We start from the raw sequence: 12543 nt of genomic DNA on the forward strand, positions 1-12543 counted from the left end.
TTAAAAGGACTTTTTTAAAGCTGGTATAAATACACATTTCTCAAACTAGATGAAAGCCATTAAATAGATTTTAAATGTTAATGAAGATTGAAGGCTATTTATATCCCTTAATTTCTGGAAAAATATTAAGGATAAACACATTTTAAAATTTGAATTGACTCTAAAATCCAAAGTTAGCAATAATAGAATGTCAATTTTGTCTTAAAAGCCTAATTACAAAAGAGGGAAGACTTTTTTATATTGTCCTAAGTCTTTTGAGCTTATGTCTGTAGTCTACTATTGCTTTTAGATTTTTGATTTATGGTATTTATCTTATAATCAATTAGGTTGCCAACATACTATTTTCAACAACTTGGTAGGGAATGAGTAGAGTTCTGTCAAAAGGATTCTGGTTAGGTAAGGACCATTAGGACTTTGCCCTAGATAGTAATGCTCTCATCCTAAGGTTATTTAAATTCTCATTTCACTGGCCTCGAAACCTCCCAGTGTTACTAGAGGGGAGTCTTTCATCTCTCCCCACTTCCCCTCCTGAGAGAGAGAGAGAGAGAGAGAGAGAGAGAGAGACTGACTTAGGAGGTTATCTTTATGGAAATGAGACATTTTCAAAAAAAATAGACTAAAGCTACATACAAGTATAATATGAAGTACAAAATTTTACAACCAATCAGAGGAAGGAGCAATCACTTATAGATGGGGATTTTCCAGAGGATATTCAGTACAAGAATGAATGAATGAATGAAGCATTTATTAAATGTTTTTGTGGTTGTTGTTCAGTCATGTCCAATTCTTTATAAGCCCATTTGGAATTTTCTTGTCAAAGATATCGGAATGATTTGATATTTCTTTCTCCAGGCCATTTTATAGATGAGGAAATTCAGACAAACAAGGTGATGTGAGTTGAGGGTCACACATCCAGTAAATCTCTGAGACCAAATTTTAACTCAGGAAGATGGGTCTTCCCTCTCGACCTAGTACTCTTATTCATTGCTCCATCTCCCTTCCAATGAAGCGCTAACTATGTACAAAGAATTGTTCTGAGGGATGAAGAGAAATTGAAAAAGTAAAAGCTCTTCATCTCAAAGCACTCACATTAAAATGGGGATCTGCTAGGGCAAGATAGTTTTTTATCCTTTGAATCCTTATGCTTTGAAATACTAAAACTTTCTAGTTGTCACTGTAGAAATTCACATAAGAAGAAACTTTCTCTACAATTAAAATATTTCATCTGAAACACTGGATGTCAGGGTGGAGGTTTGACCATGGTCATTATATAAATTCATTGTAAAATTTTGTGTTTGACAAGATATTTTCCATAGAAAATTCAATTTCCTTTGCACTTGTTAAATATATTCTCATGTCCTTTCTTAATGGTTCTAAAATAGTTTTGTTAAAAATATGGGTTTCACCAGCTTGAGTACTTTTTGAACTTTTTCTCCTGAAGAATTGCTAAAGACCTCAAAAATTGAGTGTAGATTAAGAATTTATTTTGGGGATTTTTTATGGTTATGGTTTAGAATGGGAGGATTTATGGAAAATGAGGCAAAATTGTTGATTTAATTGCATTTATTATTCTCATTAAATACCTAGATGGAGAATAGAAAAGTTATATATGACAACAGTATGGTGTTTTTCAAAAGCTCAACAGCTTTTCCAAGGTTTTAAATATATATCACACAGAAGATAAAGCTGTAACTTTACTCATGGTGATATTTATCACACCCAAAACAGTGTGGAAAAATATCATTTTAGAAAGGATGAAATAGCCAAAGAATATTTGCTACTTACTAGCAAATTTATTCCCTGTGCCTGTGCAGGATCTCACAAAATCTTTGAATTGATTATACATTTCTTGAACCAAACTTACTGACTTAAAATTTCTTCTACATGACATTCTATTTCCTGCCACAATTGCTTTGCCCAGGCTGTATCCCCTGCCCAGAATGCCATCCCTTCTCACTTAAACCTCTTAGAATTCCTAATTTCCTTTCTAGGCTCAGCTCAAGTGCTTTCTTAAAAATGAGACTTTTCTTGAATCCTTCCCTACTCTCAGGTATTAGTGCCTTCTTTTCATTGACTTTTGATTTACCTACTGTATTTATGGTTTCTATGTTTTTATTAAGTTTTGTCCCTTCAGTAAAATATGAATTATTTAGGATATGAATCATTTTGTTTCGGGGTTTGTGTCCCTAATGCAAAGCACACAGTAGGTAAATAGAATTAAGCAGAAAGAATCTGAACGTGTACCCTTGGGCACAAAAGAGATTGGGTTGTCAGTCTAATTGGTTGGTTGGTTATCTTTTTTGCTAGTGGAGGATCAAAATGACATCACCTTGTTGGGATCAAAGTCTAGACTGTCCGATGTGGCTGATCAGACCAATATGATCAGGGAGGGTATGACTACAGGTGGAACACAAATGGTAGATCTGGAAATTTGGTTTGCGGATATCTCTAAATTTGCACATCTCACGCTTCTTCTGCCAGATTGCCAGGCACCATTTTGATTAAGGGCAGAAATCAAATGATAAGAATGACTTGGTCATTAAGACAGGCTTTATCAAATCAGACCACTACTCACTTCTGTAAGTTGTGTTTTCAGGCATCACTTGCAGCAGTGAGGAAAAATAATCTTATCTGATTCCCTGGAATTCTGCCAGGGCAAAGAAAAGATAACAGACAGTAATAGCATCAGGATCATTTCAGCAATTGTTTGTGGAATCAGCCCTTTTCCCTTTGTGGGGTGCCTTTCCTTCTCCCTCATCTTTCTAGATCTCCTTTATATTCTGTCTTTCCTCAGTGTTTTCTTAGTATGGGGATTTTCTAGTTTCCTTTTATATATATCAACAACCCTCAAAACATTCTCTGACATATAATAAACACTTCATAAATGTATCTCTCTGTCTGTCTGCCTATCTGTCTAATAATGATAGCCAGTGTTTTATTCTGCCATTATTATCTCTTAAATCTCACAACAATCCTATGAGGTAGGCGAAAGGTATTTCCATTTTATGTATGATAGTGCTTTAAGGCAAAAACAAATTATATATAAATATATATGTACATCAAATTTTATTTTGTATTCTCTTACAAAAGAGGAAACAGAGATTTAGTGAGCTTAAGTAATTTGCCCAAAGTTCAGGTCTTCTTTGCTCCCAGTTCAGTACTTTATTAAGAATTTCAAAACTCATGCTCTAGTCTTCTAAAATCAACACTCTTTCAATTTGCTTATTTGCACATTAAGTCTCTATGATGTTTGCTTATGAAAATGGCAGGCAGTATGGTCTAATAGAAAGAGCATTGATTCTGGAGTTGATGGAAATGGTTTTAAATCCAAACTTTTACCCTTGGAATTGAACAAATCTCCTAACCTCCCCAGGCTCATTTCCTCGACTCTAAAATAAAGGAAGTGAAGATGGTGATCTTGACTATTCCTTCCAGCTCTCAATTGATGATCTATGAACCACTTATTATGTTGTCTTTCCTGCATCCATTAAAGTCCTCTTCCAGTGTATCCTTCAGTATGCCAGTAGGGCACAAGCCCTGGCAGGTTCTGCTGACACCTGGTAAGAGATTAAGAAATGTTCATCAAATGAATACCAACTTCCAAAGCCTTCAAGTGAGGGTCCAGAAATGAAATTTAGATCTTTTCTTAGCAAAACTCAAATAGACCCAACAAGTTGCCTTTATGATAATAAATGTCTTGACCAATTCAAATCAAAGCCTGTATACTTATTAAACTCCAATAGTATTGAAAAGGTTGTACTAGGAACTGGAACGCTGTAATTCTCAATGACAATCAATCAGCAAGCATTTCTGAACCAATTATGCTTCACTAGGGATATTTTAAAAAAAAAAAGCTAAAACTAGGAGCAGCTAGGTGGCGCAGTGGATAAAGCACTGGCCCTGGAGTCAGGAGTACCTGAGTTCAAATCCGGCCTCAGACACTTAATCATTACCTAGCTGTGTGGCCTTGGGCAAGCCATTTAACCCCATTGCCTTGCAAAGAAAGAAAGAAAGAAAGAAAGAAAAAGAAAAAAAAACTAAAACTGCATTTGCCCTCAATGAGATTACTTTCTTTTTTATTTTAAACTATATCGTGTACATTTTTATTAATAAATAAGCATATATCTTCTCTCCTTACTCTGCAATTAAACAACAACAAAAGCAAAAAAAGCAAAATATTTGCAATAAATATACACATACAAGAGAAACAAATTTCCTCATCAGTCATTTCCAACACTGGCCAATTCATTCTACATTTACTTCCATGTCAAAGATAAGTAAAATGTTTCATTTTCTGAGATGCAAGGAGTTTACATTCTAATAGAGGAGAAGTTCTATATGAAGTCTGTTTATGTCTAGAATCTAAAATTGGCATCACAGCCCTTAAAAAATTACTCGGAGACACATTCCAACTTATCCCAAGGAAAACCTTATATTTTCATCTGTCCAAGTGTAACCATGAAAATGCTCCTACAGGCAAGGTCTGGATGAGGTCTTAATGGCTATATGATAGATGGAAGTCATGCTTCAGGATAGGTTATAGATTGGTTGGCCATTGGGACCCTTCCAATTTTGCCATTCTAGGTTTCTAAGTAATATGAGATATTTACTTTAAGGAAATTTGGGTCTTGAAAATTGTCATATCCTAGGAAACATATGAGTTTATAAATGATAAAGAAAGCACTATAAGATTAAGCCCATCTTCTCTCTCCCCAAGTTGTTATTTCAGCATTGCTTTGGTTGTTTCCATGTCAAAAGCATATATTTTAGTGCTTTCTAAACACACACTTACATTTATCTGAAAAGAAGAATGAGACAAATGTTTCTGAATTACTAGGTTTAAATGAATCATATACTTGTCTTAGAAAAGCAAAATAAACAAGCTCAAAGCCAGTGATTCTTTAGAACTGACATTCCATTTCTAAACCTGGAAAATTAGTTCCTCAGTGTCTATTAGCCATTTTGGAATAATGTAGTTGCCTTAAGATTTAGTTCATCAATTGCTGGCAAAACTATACTTGTGAATCATAAAAATGGACTTTCCTGGTTAAGATTGGTTTTTTTCCTGCTTCATTTGTTAATTCCACAAGTTTTTTCAGTACCCAGTACTAAAGATACAAAAACAAAACTGTCCTTGCCCTCAGGGAGTTTGTCTTCCTTTTGTTAACATGAACCTTCCCATAAAGATATTAAAGCATTCCATCAGTCCCTAGTTCTAGATATGATTTAAAAGTGAATTCTTGCTAATCTCTCTGATCTAAATTAGCACTCTACTAACTTAGTAGCAATCCATTAATTCTGAGTAGTTGAGGGGGAAGGCCAAGAAGATTTAATGACACAGAACATTATTTTCATGGAACTGGCTTTAGAAATTTTCAAATTCGTATAACTAGAGGTAAAAGAATTAGTCTTTAAGGAATTTGTTGTAATAAATGTATAAAAGAATCCTTGACTTTAGAAGAGAACTCAGATACTATCCTTGCTTCTGATGATAAAAGGATAAAAATGAAATGATTACGTACAGAATTTACTTTCTACTTCAGGAGAAGGAGGCACTTACAACATACACTAAGTAAACTTTAAAGACTATCCAAATTAATTTTAGAAAGATAAAGGGACTGACAACTTGGGGAATGAAAAGTTCTGGTTTTCATCAATCAATAAAAGGGCTTTTTAAACCATCCAGTCTAGTACATACCCCCCAAAACCTCTTTACAGTATCTAGTACCTGTTTAAATACCCTTGAATACTGCCTCTAAGATATAACAACATTTCATTTTGTGGGCAACTGTATTTGCTGAAAAGTTTTCCTTGATTTATCAAGTCCAAATCTGCATCTTTCCACCTTCTGTAAACTGTTTCTAGATTTTCCTTCTTGAGGTAAGCAAAACTAATCAAATGACTCTGCTAAGGAATAACCTTGAAGACAGCTATCACACCCTTATCCTCCCCACTTCAGTTCTTTCTCTGCCAAAATTCCAATAAGAGTTCCAATAAGTGAAAAATATAATGATGATACAATTTTGCATCACGAGGCTATTTTGGTGAACAGAGGGCTGAGATGATAAAAACCATTGTAGCACTTTCTGGTTAATAAAGATGGAAGCAAGGCCATGTGAATGTGAGTCATTTTCATACTGAGTTTATTAACTAATGCCATAATCAATTTAAAGAACTTGAGAAGCACAGGATCACAAGACACTTAAACCATGGCAGGAAAAACCTTTTTTGCCTGTATCACCACTTCCCCTTCCCAACTGTCCATCTGAATCAAACCAAGCCCTTATTTCACAAATACAGCATATGTTCCACTCATCCCTAATCTGCAGCTTTTCTGGTTTTGCAGTCCTAAAAATCAAACTTTCCTATGTGAGTTTTACTTTGATTCATTCCCAAGGATCCCACAGGTTTCTTATTTAGATCCAGATTTGAATCTTAAAAGGACATCAAAAAGAATCTACCATCTTACAAATGATGGAACCAAGCCCTGAAGATGTTAAATGACTTTACCAAAGTCTCACTGGGAGTATGAAACAGAAATGAGTCTCAAAGCCAGGTCTCCTGATTCAAAATCCAGGACTTCATTCTGATGCACCATCATGCACCATTTCTATCTTTTTTTTAAATAACATTTCTTGTTCAGCTGTGGGCTCAGGACAGGTGTTCAGTAAGCATTATTGACAGATTCTTCCTTCCCTTCAATGCTGACAGGGCCATTTCAGTCAATATTATCTGAGCATTTAGAAGAGAAAGGACACACTCTAGATTTGGGTACTCTTTGGTGCTCCTATTTCCAAACATTTCATTGAAAACTAATGCCTTCAATTTGGGAGCTAGATTAACCTCTTTTATTGTCAGGAAATTGATATGTGATTTTTTTAAATCTCAACAAAGTATCATACATCCTATCATTCTTTAACAATGAAAATTTTTTACTACAAAATAATCTCTTTTTAGCTACAGAATCACTTATTTAGCTGCAGAAATCATTGTGAGGCTTCAAATTAGAATTTCAGAAAGTGACATCTGATGTTATACCTAAACAAGAGTCACCCCCTTCAAGAACATGGACAGTCACTCATCCAGACAGTGCTCCTCTGGTGAGGGATAACAGACTTCTTTCTCTGATAGTCCATTCCACTCTTAGACAATTCTCATTGTTAACAGTTTTTCCTTATTCTGCCCTCATGCCCCCACCACATTTTTCCTTTTCTAGGTTAAACATCTCTTCTTCCTTCAACTAATCCTCATGGCAAAAAACAAAATAAGTTGCCTTGTATCATAGATGTATTCTTGGGAAGTCTCGTGCCAGTCAGTTGTTTTCAGATAAGATCATATGTTAGATGTTTGAGTGGATATATATCAATGAACCATTCAATAAACTTTGTAAAATGCTAATGATCTTTTCCTAATAATATAAAATAGGTTTTCATACAATTTTGAACTATAATCAGTTAAATGTTCAATTTCTCCTTTTACAGACTTTTTTGCAAACTTTTGCTTTGAAATCATCAGAGCTAGAAGGTAGCATAGAGATCATCTTGTAAAACCCTATATTTCACAGCTAGAGAAACTGAGACCCAGAATGGCCATGTGACTTTTCAGTGCTCTAGTGATGGCAAATCCTCCACTAGAAAGCAGGTGTTTTGACTCCCAGCCAGAACTCTGTCTCCTATGACATGCTCCCCTATTGTAGTAGAAGTATGGATTTTTGTTTATTGGATTTTATTAAAGCATGACACTCCTTCATTCAGATAATTTAATTAAACAAATTTTAATTAATTTAAACCAAATTAAATTTGAATAAAAGTAATTTAATTTATTTTCATTTTTAGTTGCTTTTGATGATGTTTAATACAAAGCGGGGGTATTTGAATATTAGGCTGCAGGAACTTAAATTTAGCATGCAAAAGAAAAAGGTATAGTTGGATGAAAATTAATTTATAAGTTAAACTTCCGAAGAAAAGAATTATGTCTAAAGCCAACAGACCTTTTCTGTTTTAATAAAAAACAATCCATAAGCAATTTCCATAAAACTTTTTTTCAAATAATATTTCATAGGTTATAAAAATTCCCCTTGATAAATGTTATATGAAGTGCTTTACTTTCTTTATTAGTATTTTGTATGAGAGCTAATGACCTTGCATAAGGCAAACATAAATTATATTCACATGCCTTCCCGAGAGTAGCTTTATGTAAATGTGCAGCAATAGTTCAGGTTTGAATTTCTCCAGTAACAAAAGAAAATAAGTTTTATTGGGGTTTGGGGGTTTGGGTTCTGAGACAAAATGAGTAAGTTTAATTAACATATTTTATTTAAGATATAAGTAACTATCATGAAATTAATATCTTATATTTTTATATTTATAAATTAGTCTTTGATAAAAACAAAATATTGAACACAGTCTGGTGCTATGGGACAAACACCATATTTTCAACCAGGAAGTCTGGGTTCAAATCCCTCATTTGTCATACACTAGCTTTATGACTATGGACTGACTCAGCTTCTCCAAAACTCTTCAGCTGTATAAGTAAACTGAGGGTTCGAAGTTCTCAAGCATCCCTTCTAGCTGTAAGACTTAGGAGCTCTTTTAAAGTACATTAACTCAAGAGATACCTATGGTCAGTGAAAAAAAATTAAACATTGTTTTAAAAAATTTGCAACTCTGGATAGTTGCTTTCTCATTGCAGTAAGTACTTATTAAAGTTCTGCTATCCCCAGCTAAGTACTGGGGAGACAAAGACTGCCCGTGACATGATCCCTACAAGTCAAGGCATTGACTTTCTACTGATTAAGTCCGCTTCTAAGCTTCCACATTGAATTTGAACAAAGTCATTTATTCATTCAAATGAGAAATCTGACTTTCTCTATGATCCTACATCCAAAGGTCTGAACCATCAATATACCATTTTACCAAGGGGTACCCATTGTGACTTGAAAAGAAAAGTAAAAGCCTGCCATTAAAAATAAAATTTATTGTTTCCAATATATTGTGTGGCAAAGAGGATCACTGATTTAGAACTAGAAGAGACAGTACAGGTGATAATGATCCAATTCTCTTATTTTACCAGCAAGGAAACCGAAGACCAAGAAGGTGACTTCCTCACAGTCACAAAATGGTATTAGCAGAGTCAGAATTTGAACGTGAGTCTTGAATTCAAAAGATAATATATTTCTCAAAACACTACTCAGAATAATGAGGGAAGAGCCTGGGAAATTATAGGAAAATCTGTAAGCACCTGGAAGGCAATTCAGTGATTATTAAGTCCTTATTTATGTTTTGTTCTATTTTAAGTGCTAAGGATAGTAAGATAAAATAGAAAAGAGTCCTTTTTCCCTTACTACAGAAACATTCCAGTGGGTGGAGAGTGGTTGAAACAACATACAGAAATAAGAAAATACAAACCATGATAATAGGTTATTATGAAGACCACTAGGATGAAAAACATATTCCTGTAGCAATTCAAATTATCTCCTTCTGTTTGGCATCAGAAGGTGGCATAGTGGATAAAGCTCTGAATGTGGAGTCAAGAACCCTGAGTTCAAAACAAGCCTCGCACACTTAGTATCTGTGTGACCCTGGGCAAGTCATTTAATCGTGTTAAGCCTGTTGTCTCATCAAAAAACTGAGTTGGAGAAGGAACTAGCAAACCACTATGGCATCTTTGCCAAGAAAACCTCAAATGGGTTCCTGAAGAACTGGAGAGAACTGAGAAGACTGAACAACAGCAAACATATTTAGAAAGTTAAGAGACAAAGGTCTGTAGTAGAGGCAGCACTTGACCCCAGGTCTTCCTGTCTCAGAGGTTAATATTCTATCCATTCTACTATTCTTCTCAGTATAAAGAATGTGTATGTATGCATATGTATCTTTATGTGTGTGTGTGTGTGTGTGTGTGTGTGTGTGTGTATGCATATATATGTATGTGTGTCTGTTTTGTTTATTCACTTAATTATCTTTTTGTTCATTCATTTTTTTCTTTATTATGAGATACAGCTCCCAATTTCATTAGTGACACAGTTTACAAGTATTCTTTCTAAGCAGACTGTGAAGAATGCATTTGATGTTAAGTGAGCATCTGAAACCTGAGAAGCAGCCCCTTCTCTTCTGGCATGTAGTATTAAGGGTGGGGGAGGCTGACAGCAGATCACATGGGATGCTTAGCGCATGGGTCATTGGGGAAGCCAAGCCACCTCTTTCAGCTTGCCTAAAACAAGTTAAACTAGCCCTGAACTTGTGAACTTGATCTGGCAGACACATTACAGGATCCTGACTCCAGATTTCAGTGTAAACAGGATCGAAGAGAGAGAGAAACAAGAAAGAGAGAAAGATAGAGAGATGCTGTGTTCTTGAACAATGGTACCTCTTCCCTTCTTTGGTCGAGATGTCCTCTCACATTTAATTTAGACTTCAGCTGTGAGACACTGTTACGATTTCTTTTCAAGCTGTTGGACTCAGCCAGTGGTATCAGCTGCTCGGCTTCCTTCTCCAGCGGCCATGGGGGCTATGATGGTTTGCCTTGCAGAAAACAAAGCTTCTATTAGACAGGTAACCAGTCTATATATGTGTGTTTCAATGAAGTCTTTTTCAAAAGTGGGGATCTCAATGCCATCTTCTTTGTGTTTATTCTATTCCAGTTGAATTAACATTAGAATATCAAGATTTGTGTGTGTGTGTGTGTGTGTGTGTGTGTGTGTGTGTGTGTGTGATTTAGAGAGAGAGACATAGGCAGAATGAGACAGAGAAAAAGATAAAGAATGACAAGTGTAACTCTAATAAGGATGCCCTCAGACGAGACCACAGGACATACAACTCCGCATTGGTGATATGGAGAGGGAATGGTTCAGTATTTTCCAATTACCTTACATCAGGACAATGGTCAAAAGTCCCACTGGGGAACTGAAATAATCCCAGATGACTAGAGCATCAAATTAAAAATGGAATGGTCCTTCACAACTGAATGCAAAGAAATGTAGGTCTTCAGAAGTCTTCATGTCAAAGATAACTTGAGGGTACTTGGGAATTCTCTTTGCAGGTTTGCCTCCTCTTGTCTTGTAATGTTTGTCTTGACAAATTACCATGATTGTGTCACCTGAGAACTTCAGAAATACAGTACAAAGGCTTCCTTGTTTATTATTCACTTATTCTTTCTTTATTATTCATTATATGAGTGGCATCTGATAGTGTATGCTATTAAAAGTCTTGGAAATAGAGATGAGATGAGTATTTCTGAAAAGGTAAAAGCTATTATAGCCCACTAAGATGAATCATTTAAGGATTTTTAAAAATTACACATAGAGTAATTTTAATAGAATATGATGATATTTTAATAGAATATGATGATACCCTTATATTCTCTATATACTGATCCCATAAAGTGGACTCAACCAACCTGGTATATCTTAGTATATGTGTGTAACTTAATAGCAATATTAACTTGCATTTATATAGCACTTTAAAGTTTACAGAGATATTTGTAAATATTACCTCATTGTATCTTCACAACCATCCCGTGAGGTAGATGCTAAAATATCTCCATTTTACAGATGAAGAAACTGTGGCAGACAGGGGAGCTGTTTAAAGTATCATAATTGGGACATCAGCAATATTTATATCATACTTATAAGCCTATGGGAATATTACCCTTTGAGTATATTAAGTCTTTTGAAGGTAAGGACTTCCTATTTTATTTTTTCATTATGTTCTGGTCCATCTCCAGCACAATGCTTATTAAGTTGGTACTAAATGTCTTTGATGACTCTTGCAATATTTCCTACTCATCCATACCACCCACCTTTCCAGATCAGCAAACAGAAATTCTTCTCATTGTTTCAAAAATAGGCATCTCAGTGACCAGGGGCTAGAGTGCCAGTCTTGGAGTCAGTAAGAACTGAATGCAAATCCTGCCTCGAGTACTTTCTCTATGACCCTAAGCAAGTCTGCTCTCAGCCTCAGTTTTCTCACCTGTAAAATGACATTGACCACTCTTGCCTCACAGGATTATTAGGTTCAAATGAGATAACATGTAACACATTTTGCATACCTTAGTCTAAATGCTAGCTATTATTACTATTGCTATCAAATTTACTTTTTAATTCCTTTCCCTCCTTGAAGTCAAATTCAGTTCCATTTAAAGGAGCCTGTTTGGTTCCCTGGGAAACTCTGTTTTTCAAAGAGATCATTGGTCCAGTCTGACTGTAGATGGATAACTAGTGAACACTCAGTCATTTGCTCACAGTGGTATGTTCTCAATTTTGCATGCATATGCATGTGTGTGCACATACAGAGTAAATAAAAGAAAGCCAAGAAACTCCTCTGACAATCTAAAAAAAATAATGAAGTTTCATCTCAATTTGGGAATAATCAACCCCAAGTCAGCATGCCTTCAATTTGGTTTAGACTGCCTGCTGCATGTGAAGTGGGGAATCATCTCATGTCTATGATTCTCATTAGGTGATGCTTCTGTGGCCTGTCCTGTTGAAAAACAGCTTCCAAGATGTGTGTTTTGACTAATGAGCAGCAAATGTCTCTGCTTCTTGCA

The 12543-nt window shown here is 35.2% G+C and overlaps 1 protein-coding gene across 3 annotated transcripts in view; it reads left to right on the forward strand.

Annotated features, from left to right (window-relative positions):
- Positions 1-12543, forward strand: part of PDZRN3 (PDZ domain containing ring finger 3) — a 275866-nt gene that overhangs the window by 143911 nt on the left and 119412 nt on the right. The window lies entirely within an intron of this gene.

Source organism: Macrotis lagotis, chromosome 8, assembly GCF_037893015.1.
Source record: "Macrotis lagotis isolate mMagLag1 chromosome 8, bilby.v1.9.chrom.fasta, whole genome shotgun sequence".
Lineage (NCBI taxonomy): Eukaryota > Metazoa > Chordata > Mammalia > Peramelemorphia > Peramelidae > Macrotis > Macrotis lagotis.